Below are 12,266 nucleotides of genomic sequence, written 5' to 3'. Positions count from 1 at the left end.
TTTATACTAGCAAATATTGTAACTTGACAAAAAGTGAAATAACTCAACAACTTCTTAACATAAAAATATTAAGATATTATCTATGTTTATCCTTATTTAACTTAGTTGAAAAAAGAATTAAGGAATTAGCATGAACACAAGTGACACCAAGATTTAATGTGGAGCCCAATTTGAGAGAAATCACCAATTGCAACTAGTTACTAATTTTCACTCTTCTAAAGTGAGCCCTATTAGGTGGAAACCCTATTAAAAGTTACAAGACACACTATTAGGTGTGACCCTATTAGAGGATTTAATCATCCTGTTAGGAGTGGCCTTGTTAGAGGTCTTTAGACACTTCAATCTAGAAATGTCACCTTGTTGGAGGATTTACAAATAGTTGTTAAGCTAACTTGGTTAAGAGATTTAGATCACTTCTACTATGGTTAGAAAGTAACAATGAGATGACCTAATTTTCTTCCTCTAAGCATCATCAAATCTTCTATTATTGCTCCACACCTTCAATCTTCTATATATATATATAATATATATATCTTACACATTGTCAAGTTGGCTTGAATACAAATTATAATATTTAATATTCATCTCCTCAATTGGCTAGAACCAACAGTTAAATCAATTAAACTCAATATGCCAAAATAAGAAAATATTTCATTAGCTAAGCATGCTTGGTAGACACTAACTCAGAAATGATTTTCTTGTATTAACCAAGTGAACTCAATTAACATTGCATATTCACAAAGTTTCTTTGGTAACCAAGTGAGCTCAGTTAATACTAGTACCATCCAACATTTTCTTCATTAACCAAGTGATCTTAGTTAACACTCAACTTCTGCATACTTTCCTTTGATGACCAAGTGAATTTGGTAGACATAATCTTTTAAACTTGGAAAACTCTACAATGCTTGGTAGACATAGGAAATTGTCTTCATGGCCTGAGTGAGCTGAACATACACTAGCTAACAATGATATGACATTTTATGTAACATCAAAGACAACATGTAATTAATAAATTGTTTTCAAGAAAGGTAGTCTCCCTTATTTGTCTACCATTACATAATGGCCACTTCTATTTAGCATCTAGCTTATTATACAAATATTTAGGGCTGCCTTTACCCAATTGTGTAGGTGTGTATCTAAATTTTATCAATATATCCAACATCACCTTTTCAATAATTTCTTGGTCATATTTATTAAAAGAATCATAATTAATCTATTTAAGTCATGTTATCCCAGTTAAATCTCTAATATTCTGACATGTATCTAGTTAATAGTCATTGGAGATAGTTTCGTTACAATCTAAATTTTTTTCAAATTGTTAGACTCAGTCTTTTCATCATCTTCCTCCTCCTTATTTGGTGTCCCAACCAATTTTCTTCTTAGCCTCTTAGGTAGGCTTTGGTCAACTTCTTTGGATTGCTTCCTCTTTTTTGAACTTCTTTTTGTCTTTGCAGTTGGGGATTGAACTACCTTGGATTGGGTAACTATCATCCTCTTGAATTGTTTAGGAGGTGTGACAACTTTCTTCATATTTTTCTTTAAATCCTCCTTCACCTTAGGATTAACAATAATCACTTTATTATGTTTAGTTGTGTTGGTGTAAATATGTATTTACTATTTACACTTAAGTTTACTTAAGTTAATGCATTATTTTAATATTTATTTATTTAGTCACCTACGAGTATGTGCACTCTTGTGAGTTGTCATGTTGACAACATAGGAGTTTGCACCTCTTTTAGGCACATGGTGTCTACAATATAGGAGTTAGCACACTAATTAAGCACATGGTGTCTACGACATCTTCACTTGAGATACACCTTTTCATTTTTATCCTCTCATCTAGAATGATGGATAAGATGTGTGCTTAGTTGTCATGCTTATCTTATCTCCTAGTTATTTCTAGAAACATTCTAGGTGCTTCCTAAGAGACCTTTATATATAGGCACTCTTAATGTGTACACTCATCATATACAATACAGAGCAATGTATGAGGACATAATCTGATATATTGATCATACTCCTTTTTGGTCTATAGTTTTGCTTGTGTTTGAGTTTTATGATCTTGTGTGAATTTTCCCCTAAGGAAAATTCTTACATGGTATAAGAGCTATACCAAATTCTTACATGGTGTTAGAGATCTTAGAGAATTTCTCTTCACATTTCCATTCAAGACCATCTTCTACATCAGCACCTTGACTTAGATCCAGAGTATCGCAGTCATTGGCAGCATCTAGAGCCAAAGCAAACCTTTCCATTGCATTTGGAAAATTGATTCAGTGAATTTTGATTGTAATTTTTCCTACCCTAGGCATAGTCAAAATTGAGGCAATTTTTTTTGCAAACTGGCATCCAAAGGACCAATTTAAAAAATTGGTATGATCATTTCAGATCTATAAATTTAATTTTTAGATCTACATTTTTTTTCATCTACATCTCTACGAAAAAATTTTGGACCTGCATTATTTTCCAAAAAAGTTTTGGCCATCAGACCATAGGAGAGATTTTTTGTAGGTGAAGATTGGTGCTTGTTGGTGCAAATCAGATATTTTCATCACATTCAAAAGGTAAAAAACCTCATAATCATATTTTGGTTCATCCAAATTAGACATCTAAGGAGAAATCTAGAACCATTTGATTTTTGGAGGTGCAACGGTGGTGATTCAGAAAAAATAATAGTAGCAATGATTTTCAAATAGCAATATCTCCCTCATATAGACTCCATTTTGCGAGCAATGTTTTTTTGTTTTGGGGTAGAATTTTATGATCTACACATTTGTGTAGGTGGTTTGAGATCTCTTTCCCTAAATTTTTCTCCAACTCACAAATCCCAAATTTTGCCACTTAAAATGCTTAATACATGCTCATTTGGACTCCAAATTAAGTTTTGTTTTCTTTGAAAGTGCATTTTTTTTGGTCTACTTTCTAGATAATCATATTATAGGTTTTGTGAATAGAAATACTACTTTTATAAATAGGCCTTAAATTGGCAACTGGCTACCAAGTGCCTAAATCATACATTAGGGGGGTTCTTTGATTCTTTGGGGGGTTCATTGATTGATCTAATGAAGTCTTGTTAGATATGTTAGTCTAGTATTAGACCACAGTTGACAACAAGGAACTATAAAAAATGGAGTGTTTTGATACTTGATCATCTAAGAGACCATCAAGAATTGCTTCCTTATCTCCATTCATTGCCACCACATTTTAATTGGACACATTTGTTGCACCTTCTTCGCTTTCTGTATAACACTCTGAGTAAGGAATCTTTTTCTCCTCTTAGAATGGAAAGTTTTCCTTATGATATTTGGATGTCTATTTGGGAAGCATATGGAGATCCATGTGTTCCTCCATCTTTAGAGGATATTCTACATCTAGTCACTCTAGCTATGGTTTCTTCCTCTCCAGATGAGATCACACCTCTAGATGCTCCTTTTCTCCTACTGATCCTATTCTAGCCATAGATGCTTTGGATTTAGTGTAGTATGACCCTTTATGTCTTTGTAATTTACCTTCATGCAACAACTTCCTTCCTACCATTGCCAACCTATTCATGGAGTCTCACATTGAAGATGTGGAAGACATCCTCAATGATATTCATCTTCTCTTTGAGGTAATTTCTTCATTGATTTCCATAGTGAAAAATTCATGTACTTTAGCACAATAGAGTACACTTTGTTTTCTAGTTCCAGCCTTAGGTGGTGACTAATTGACTGACATTTCAGGTTTGTTCATGGAGTCACACACAATAGATTTGGAGGACTTCTTTGATGATATACCACTTCTCTTTGCTAAAGACGATCCTTCTATAGTTGTTGCGAGGGCTTACTCTAACCCTCATGTCCATTTTCAACATGATTAGTCTTTAGAGGCTGATATGATTGTGATCCTTATGTACAATAGTTACAAGAGGTCTCTTTGTCATTTGAGAAGACTATTGGCTCTTTGAAATAGGTTCTATATCAATCCTTGCTAGATCTACACTTCTTCTCAACAATTTTGGAAGGAGCCACCATCGGTATTAACACAAGGACATTTGAGTAGGTTTTAGAGAGACCTTTAATCATCTAGATTCTTTTCACACCGAGGGGAAGCATCTCAACATTACCTCTACCATTGTTTCTTCCAAAGGGGAGGAACATCATTCAACGGTCATGGATCAACTTCTACACTAGAAAAATTCTCACTAGTTGACACTTTACATTTGGGGAGGTGGGGGGGGGGAGACTACCTTGTCTCCTTCTTCTTCTCCTTTATGGGGGGGGACTTTTTCCTCTTATGGGTTTCTATCCTTCTCCCATTTATTTCTTGTATATACTTGATGAATGTCATAATTGGGGGGTCTTGATTACTCCATCCATCCATACATCACTTTTAATCTATTTTTGGGGGAGGATTTTTCCCATGAGGTTTTCCCTCTTTCTCTGCTTTATGAGAGACTACATTTTAATTATGTACATGGGTACTTAACATGGCCTAGTAGCTAGGACCCATCATGCATTTCATCCTAGTTTCTTGTGAACTTAAGTACATTCCCCTAAGTTGCACTTAAGATGGGTAGTTTGTGTAAATATCTATTTACTATTTATACCTACTTAATTTTATTTAGGTTGATGCATTTTTTTAATATTTATTTATTTAGTCACCTAGGAGTATGTGCACTCTTGTGAGTTGTCATGTTCACAACATAGGAGTTTGCACCTCTTTTATGCACATGGTGTCTACAACATAGTAGTTAGCACACTAATTAAGCACACGGTGTCTACAAAATCTCCACTTGAGATACACCTTGCCATTCTTATCCTCTCATCTAGAATGATGGATAAGACATGTGCTTAGTTGTCATGCTTATCTCCTAGTTCTTTCTAGAAATATTCTAGGTTCTTCCCAAGAGGCTTTTATATATAGGCACTACTAGTGTGTACCATCATATACAATACAAAACAATATATGAGGACATACTCCGATATATTGATCATTCTCCTTTTTTATCTATATTTGTTCTTGTATTCAAGTTCTACAATTTTGGGTGAATTTTTCCCTAAGGTAAATTCTTACAAGTTGCCTTGGACTTCAAAATAACTAGCTCTTTTCCTTTTGACTCTTTGTCTTCTTCTTCCTCATTAAATTCTTCATGCTTTACTTTCCCTTTAGTTATCTAGAATTGTCCTTTGCCAAGAATTCCCTCAAGATCATCAATCATCTTCTTTTATTTTCTATCTTTGTTGGGCACATTTGTTTGCATAATCATTTTAATCTTGACAAACTCATAACTGTCGAAGGCCTTGACATTCTTGTCTATCTCATTAGATAATAATGTAGTAACTATTATAGTAACCTCATCTACATTAACTTATTATTGCATTGGCCTTATCCATGCAACCCTTGGTAGTAGTACTTAGGCATATGTGAAATTGATATCTACCATGAAGCATATATCATCAAAAATAATGATCTACCATTGATTTTGGTATTCTAATCATGGTCTTCATTTTTCTCTTAAATACATTAAATACTTATCCATGATAGCTTCAAAATTTTCTCCCAATTATTCAATAATACCATTAATCTACTCAATAGTTGGTCTATACCAATCCCATGCAACTATAACGATAGTGGGAAATGAATTTTGTACATAGAAAAATATGCAAACAAGTAAAGATCAAAAATTACAAGAAGTGTTCTTTGCTTTCCTTATCGCTCAATTATTTTTTGATAACTCTTGTAATTGTAGCTCAACTAGATCATAACGATGATCTTTCTTTACTATCTTATAACCTAGATTGAATACCACACAAGGAACACTATTCAATTAGATTAACTAATAGAATTTGTGTGCAATTGTATGCATTATGAACTCAATAACTTGATCTTGAATATGATTAATTGACATACCACAACCATTCCACTTAGCCTTGGTCCATTTCTAAAAAAATAGCTTTTGCAACACACATAATTGTGTTTTGTCTATCCAAGGTAGGATAACCAATAACTTAGAAAATGATTACCTTGTTTATCTTTAGTAGTCCACCCTCTGACTGGATTTTCATATCTTCTACTCAATTTAACACAATCTTGATCTATTCTACCTTAAATGCCTTTGAAAAATATAGGGCATAGGTAAGCTCTTTCTCAAAAACTATCCGATGTCGTCTATTAGTGTCCAAACACTTAGTCATTTACTAGAAATGATTAGACGGTCATCACTATGATCGAGTTATCTAATAAATGCTGAGCATACAAAGCTTATATCGAGGAGGCTAGTGATTACCAAGAATGCACTAGAAACTAAGCACATGTACACATTGAGAAATATAGTTGGAACTAATACACTGACAATTTAATGAATCTCAAGCAAGGAGGTACATAGACACTGAGTGATAGCATGAAGAAGTCTATGTGACTTAGCATCTAAGCATTCAAGTGCCAAGGCATTTAGTTTTGACATATGAGTCTATAATAGCACAAACATGTATGAAAATGATGTAGGAGCATCCAGAGGTATAAGGGCAATCTTGTGTCACCCAAAAAAAAAGTACTTAGACTTAGTTTCTATTTCATGTGTTTTCATTTCTGGATACCCATTTGGGTCAAATAAAGGTTCCAAATCTCATAGTTCCACTATAAGTGTTCTAGGATAGAGCATTTCAACACCTTGGGATATGTGTAAATGCCAAAAAAAAATAGGAGTATGTAATTGAGCCATCATTTTGGTGAACTAGAAGGTGTAAATTGGTTAGATGAATGTAATTGTAATTTAGAGCATTCCAAAAAAAGAATCAGGTCAAAAGGCCCCACGGTTTGAAATTTATCACAGTTTTTCAATTTTTGGACACATCCTAAGAATGCTTCAAAGTTAGGTTAGGGGAATTAAATGACCTTGAATAGGGCCAAAAATGGGGGACAAGCAAAGTTGGTCCATAGTGCTATAAAGCACTTCAAGAGCTTTTCGAAAATGTAAACGGTTTGTCAATCAGAGCTATGGTTCAAAAGTTATGCCTCCTAGAAGTTCAATTACCATTTTTGGATTCTCCTAATTTTGTGCTGACTTCTAATGCAACTTCTACAGCCTTCTATTTGGTCGATGGATGCCAACTAGCACTTTCTAGAATGTATTCCTAATCCTTAACCCTCCGGGGTCTTTCTAAGAATATTTCTGGCATTGTAAAAGGCAGTTTGGAGTGGAGTTTGAGAGGAGGTACTAAAAGGAGAAATTATCTCTAGAATTATACTGTTGTAAGACCTTAGGGCATATTTTGAAGTCTGTTTCTTTGCACTAATTGTACTAGCATATTTTTACAGTTAATAAAATTTTTCCTTTCCTGTCATGTCCATTCTATGCTTAGGTTGTGTCCCCATCAAAAAACCATTTTGGCTAAATTTTATATGAAATTTAATATTTATAGAGCTAGCTAAGAAGGTGATCACACATCATTTTAGAAGGTAATGATCCCAAGGTATTCAATTCAACCAATTAGAAAATCAGACATAAATGGAAAAAGATGATGAATTGTAAACCGTCGATCATGATCTAGAACCTTCATAGAACATATATTGAAGGAGGATTCTTACCATAGAATCAATATGCATGTATGAATAAAGGAATGACTTGGTGTATGCACATGTTAAGAAGAGAAGAATAAGTTTGAAGTAGATCACACATAGAGAAATCAAAGTAGTGAAGGACCTGATAGAGTTATTAGATTAGGAGATCAAATTAGAGATATAGCAAAGAGGAGACCAATGACCATCTTACAAAGAAAATTGTGGGTTAAGTACTGAATTGGTTACTGTTAAAATTGAGTTAGGGTAAATCTCTTAATAATAGACCTATATAAACCTCCTAATAGAGTCCTTACTTCATTATGAATGTAAAATCCTTTAACAAGGTGAGACCTAATAGTCTCTAAAGATGTTAATAGGGAAAACCCCTCATAAGGTAGATCATATCTTATGATCAAACATTATAAACCTATCTGGTTAACTTTATTGTTTCAATAGTGAAGATTTGTGGGTTTCATCCCCACCCCCATTTTTCCTTCTAATTGAAGTGTTTCCGGGTTAACAAATCATTATTTTATGTGTTCAATCTTTCATGGATGTGATGTATTTCCTTTATGTTTCAACATTATAGTTTTAATTGTAGATCTATTATAGAGATGAATGAGGAGTGAATTCATTAACTTTCTTGTGAAGTTAAAAGTTTAAGAAAATAATTCAACCCAACCCCCCCCCAACCCTGCCTTCTTTCTCATTTAACCCCTTTGAGAAATTGGTATCAGAGTTCAATTCTCTTATTAGGAAGCCTAAAAGTTTGAGAGGATTACATCATGGAGATGAAAGTGTACAAGATGGGAAAAATCATTGAGAACTAGATGATTAAATCTAGATCATATTGCAACAATTAGAAGCAACAAAAGAAGAGTTAAGGAAAACCCTAAAAAGAAGGAAAGAGGTAGATATTGAGCAAAACTATACATAATACAAATTGACACATAAGGAAAGAGGTAGAAATTGACACATAAGGACTGCTTAACAATGTAAAGACTAGAAGTAATGATGAAGCAATGACATAATTACTAGAGAAGAATAATACCTTAATGAAAGAAGCAAAATATATCAAGAGAGAACAAGAAATCCAATCAGTTACACTATGTGAAGCAATGCAACAAAAGAAGAAAGAAATGGAAGACAAGATCATGGCCAAAGAAGACAAAGAAAGATGGCTATCAGACTTAAAGAGATATCATTTGAAGTATAGAAGCTTAAAAATAATAATTTGTATATGATAAATGAATTAAAATTTGCAAATTAGGAAGCAAACAAAATTGATCTAAAGATCACAAATCTAAGGTTACAAAATGAGTAATTGAAAAGTGAGTTAAGGCATGAAAAGGAACTCATGGAGAGAATGAATAATACAAATGAAGAAATCAAACATTTTGAAGAACTATTGAGGTCACCTAGAAAAAAAGACACCTCTAGACTTGGATACAACAAAAAAATTTCATGTACTAAAGAATGTGAATCATCCAAGAGTGAATAATAGAGGAATGCCAAATCCAAAGGAAAACCTACATGTCAATGCTATGGGAAAATTGGTCATACAATAAAAATTTGTAGAAGAAAAAAATGTAGGTATGCAAATTTCCTAAACCTAAATTTAGTGGTAATTGTTTTATTTGCAAAAAGGCAAGAGATCAAAAAAATGAATATAGATCAAAGAACAATGACTCAACCAAAAAAGTATCAAAATTCCAAGGTCAATGTTACTACTATCAAAAGTATGGACATAGATCTCATGAGTGTAGATTCAAGAAAAAATTAAACTGGATACTTGAGAAATAAGCACATACATCAAGGAAAGGCAATTCCTACAATTGGTATTACATGGCATAGTTGTTGCTATTATGGAGAACTCAAACACATTATAGAGAATTGCATCAAAATACATTTAAGAGGAAATTAAAAGAAGTGGATAAATGGAGAAATAATATATTTTAGTTGTCTCAAAGTTGGAAATATCAGTAGAAACCATAAAACAAGAGCACAAGCACTAGCACCAAGTAATGGAAAAGACAAACTTGAAAGAAAGAAAACATGTATAGAGATAGTAAGAGCTAGAATCAGTGGAGGAGATGAAACTATGATCGCCCAATATGATTGGGCAAGTGATCACACCACATCTCACTAAATAAAGAAGGTATGTAGGAAATATCTAATCAATCTTATACTTTACATCAGTTCCTAGCATAGAAATGCTAAAGGTTCATATCTGCATAAGTAAAGATGCATTAAGAACAAAAAGAAAAATAAAATCATAGAGATCCAAGCATTAGTGGTACAGTCTAGAATGATTGATCTTTACAGTATAGACTGAGTGATAAAGGAATTTAATGTATTGATCAAATGAATTAGTATTGGTCGAGTTGGGTTACATTGATTGATTAAGAAATGGAGATTGAGCTAGTTGTCATGCACCAACCAAGTACAACGACATTAAATGTAGAATTAAAAAATAAATTTGAAGGTATTTATTAAATTTGGACATTCATTTTCATTCAATAGGTGATCAAAGTGCTTACAAGAAATTTTAAGGCAATCAACATGATTCCAACAACTAGTGAAAAATAATCATAGTAGTATATCAGCAAATTTATCAAACAAAGTAAGTATTACTCCTAGTGCTGAGCTCAATATTCAATGGAGATATTGTGAATGGTTTTACTATTAGACCCTAGTTCATAATGGCATCTAGAAGTGAAATGTTGAAGGAAAATAGGGCACAAATTGTAAGAAATGATCAAATTCATCCGCCTAATTTCAAAAATTTAGTACTAAACCTCAAAAAATGTGTTGATGATATTGGAGCTTTATCTTTAGTTCTACCCAGATTCTTGATTGTTCAGGATGTAAGATATTGTTATCTATGCAAAGTAGGAGAAATTGGAGATTTTGAGATTAGAGAAGCCTATGATAAGCTATGTGTTGATGGAAATTTTAAGGATGAACACAAGATCATTACTAAGAAAGGACTTACCCGTGCCCTAGGTTTCCCAAAGGCTTTTAAGGTTGAATGAATAAAGATTGTGCTTATCCATAGTCATGACATGAAAATATGGTTAGCATGTGGGTCGATCAAGATAAAAAAGGCTATATTTCACTGGGTAACTAGATACCCTACCTTTGATTGATTGAAGAATATAATAAGTGCAAGAAAGAACAAAATTCAAAATTTGACCAAGACAAAGTGAAATGGTCAAGGAATATCAATTGATCAAATTGAGGACCCATTAGTTGAATTTTATGTTTATGTTATTGCACACAAATTTTATCAATCTAGCAAGTTGAATAGTGTACCATGTGTAGCAGTGGATTTGGGCTACAAAATTGTGAAGAAGGATCATTCCTATGACCTTGCTGAGCCATAACTTCACCAACTTATAGAGAATTTAGAGACAGTAAGGAAAGAAAAGAATACCTCTTGTAAGTTTTAATCTCTATTAGTTTGTATATTTTTCTATGTACAAAACTCTTTTCATACTATTAGAATAATTTCTTGGGATAGAAATCAATCATATATGGAATAGATAAGTGATTTAATTAGTAGATTAGGAGAAAACTTTGAAGTAATATTAGACAATTATTTTGAACAATTCAAAATAAAGATGACAAACCTGATGGGAATTCCTAAGTTTTTTGTAGACAAGTACTATGATGAAGTATGTTTTATTATAGATACAATTTTTTTATGCTCAAGAAATTTTGCTTAGTATAGCATGGCTAAGGACAATGCCTTACAAAGTGAATGTAGATGAGGTCATGGTAGTAGTCACTACACTTTTGGCTGAAGACATAGATACAAGTGCCAAGAAATTTGACACAAATGAAATAGCAATTACCATGCTGACTACTAAATCTGGTACACCAATTATAGGAAAGAAAAGAAAAAGAAAGATTGCCAAGGGTGGAAACAAATAAGAAGGAGAAGGGTATGGACAACCTATAGAGGTCAAGAAAGAAAAAGTGAAAGATCTTGTTTTTGCAAAGCCTAAGGTTACTAAGAAAATAAAGGTTGTTGTTATTGAGCCTAAGGTAAAGGTCAACCTAAAGAATTATGGTGACATATCAAAAGCCAAAGAGAAAGGTGATTATTACTAGAACAAAGACATCTCAGTCCCCTACCATGAAAGACATATGAAGTACACCAAAGAAGAGAAAACTAGATGAAATACAATAGCATCCAAAATAAGAAAAGTCAAGGAGAAAACTAATCATAGCATAAGAGGAGGAGGAAGATGATGAAAAGATAGAGTCTACTGAACCTAGAAAATGTCAAATAGTGAAGAGACTCCCTCAAATGACTATGGATCACGTATGTGAAAAGTTGAGAGAATCAAAAAGTTTCATTGGATTCAAAGATATTCATTATGATTCTTTGAATAATGTTGATAGTATAACATTTGGTGTCAAATTACGATGGTAATTTGCAATGATAGTGTAATTTGTGATGATTTTCATTTTTTTTTGCAATTTCCCTCAATGTCATTGCAATAGTGATGTAAGCATTGTAATTGTGACACCTACATAAGTAAAAAAAAAAGCATGACATAAATCATTCCCCATTTGTTTTGATTGTGGAGAGATGCATGTGAAAGAAGGTGGAGAGCTTCAAATGAGGGTGTAAAGCTATAAACGTTGTCATGCCCTTGTGCTTAGTTCACTTCATTCCTATAATATATCTCTACATTTCATTGTCGTACCCTTGC

This window comes from Cupressus sempervirens, chromosome 11, assembly GCF_028749045.1.
Source record: "Cupressus sempervirens isolate cs-2001-9-10 chromosome 11, ASM2874904v1, whole genome shotgun sequence".
NCBI lineage: Eukaryota > Viridiplantae > Streptophyta > Pinopsida > Cupressales > Cupressaceae > Cupressus > Cupressus sempervirens.
Note: the sequence above shows the minus strand (reverse complement) of the source record.